Below are 2,032 nucleotides of genomic sequence, written 5' to 3'. Positions count from 1 at the left end.
CTGGCCTGATGTGTTTCTGTTGAGAAATCATTTGATAATCTAATGGGAGATCCCTTGTATGTAACTTTCTGTCTCTCTCTTGCATCCTTTAAGATTCTCTGTTTGTCCTGAACATTTGCCATGGTAATTATGATATGTCTTGGTGTGGGTCTTTTTGGGTTCATCTTTTTTGGGACTCTCTGTGCTTGTGGTACTTTTTTCTTCTCCACATCAGGGAAGTTTTTGGACAATATTTCTTCAAATAGGTTTTCTAAGCCTTGTTCCTCTTCCTGTTGTTCTGGGACCCCTATTTTCATATGTTGCTTTGTTTCATGTTGTCCCAAAGCTCCCTTAGACTCTCCTCCTGTCCTTTAATTTTTTTCTCCAGTTGCAGTTCAGTTTGGGTGTGTTTTGCTTTATCTTCTAATTCACTAATTCGGTCCTTTGCTTCTCCTAGTCTACTGTTGAAACTTTCCATGGTGTTCTTTATTGCAGCTATACCACTCTTCATTTCTTCTTGATTCTTACATAAGTTATTGATTTTTTCCTCCATCCAGTTTAAGGACTCTAGGAACCTTAATATGTATTCTTTTTCTGTCATGTTGCATCCCTCTGTACCACTTAGCTGCTTTTCTGGCAAGTCCTTTTCTTTCCTTTGGGGGTTTCTTTGTCTACCCATGTTTGATCGTACAGCTATATCTAGATGTTGAGTCGTTCAGTGGCTCCTCCTAGGGTGGCAATGGCTCCTTGGGTTGTGATTGCTCCTCGGGAGGTAGTGGTAGAAGCTGCTCCTCAGTTGGTAGCAGCTCCTCTGGTGGGTGCTGTTCACATTTGTGGTGGCTTCTCTGGCTGGTGGGGGGTGGCTTCACACACAGCTGCTATTCCTCAGACAGTGGAAAAAGGTTTATTTTAAAGTGAATATATAAAAAACATGGAAACTGTACATTACCATGCCTAAACACAATATAATGAGGTATCTAAACTGAGAATAAACAAAGTAAATTTTCATGTTAAATATCTGAAACATCTTACCCTTATCAAAGCTTGCATTAGCACCTCTGTCCAAAAGGACCCGAACCAGCTCTACATTGGAAACGCTAGCAGCATAAGGGGAGTACATCCATACTGAAAGCTAAGATCTACAATAATCCATGCAAAATAAAAATGAGCTTTTAAAAAACTCCACCGCCACACATACACAAAAACAAAATCGCTGTCACCTTAATATGTTTAAAATACTGGGCATAGGACATTGCCATGTATACTTTATAAAAGGAAGGAATTTCTCAGTAATAATGTCTTCAGAAAAATAAAAAATGGCTATATCTAGACTTTAAAAAAATTAGCTAATTTCATTTCCACTGTAGGCAATATGTCCCAAGAGACCTGATCTGACAAATTTTTTTGTCATGTATTATATAAAACTGCTATGTTATAACAGGTTTTACATGCTACCATTTTATCTCTATCAGAGTTGGAAAAGGTTTCACAGAGACTAATTTTTTAAAAATTAGAATATCATACATTTCTTTGGTAGTAAACACCATGTATATGATTAAGATTCCCTTAATTTCCTTCCTAACACAAAATTTATCTATGGGTGAATGGTTAAACATGAAGCTAAAAAGAGAGATTAAGGTTAGAATATGAAAGCTCTATTAAGAAATGTTGACTGCACTTTGTGATCCAAGAATGGACACCAATACATCTGTACTAGAGGCCCAGTGCACAACATTTGTGAATGGGTAGGGTCTCTAGGCCTGGCCGGCAATCAGGGCCGATCAGGACCTTTCAGCTGCCGGCCAGGGCCTCCCTTCCCTGGCTGCCGGCTGGGGCCTTCCCTCATTACAAACCACCCCCTGGTGGTCATCGCATGTCATAGCAAGAGATCAAACTCCTGGTCTCCTGAGGGGACAATTTGCATATTAGGCTGTTATATAGAGAGATTGTAAAGACTAATATGCTCAGTGTCCGGTTGTCCATTCAACCAATCAAAGCGTAATATGCTAATGATATGCTAAGGCCACTCAGCCACTTGCTATGATGTACACTG

The sequence above is a fragment of the Myotis davidii genome, unplaced genomic scaffold, assembly GCF_000327345.1.
Source record: "Myotis davidii unplaced genomic scaffold, ASM32734v1 scaffold359, whole genome shotgun sequence".
In the NCBI taxonomy this organism is placed as follows: Eukaryota; Metazoa; Chordata; class Mammalia; order Chiroptera; family Vespertilionidae; genus Myotis; species Myotis davidii.
The sequence above is the reverse complement of the archived record's forward strand: the minus strand, read 5'-3'. Positions refer to the sequence as shown.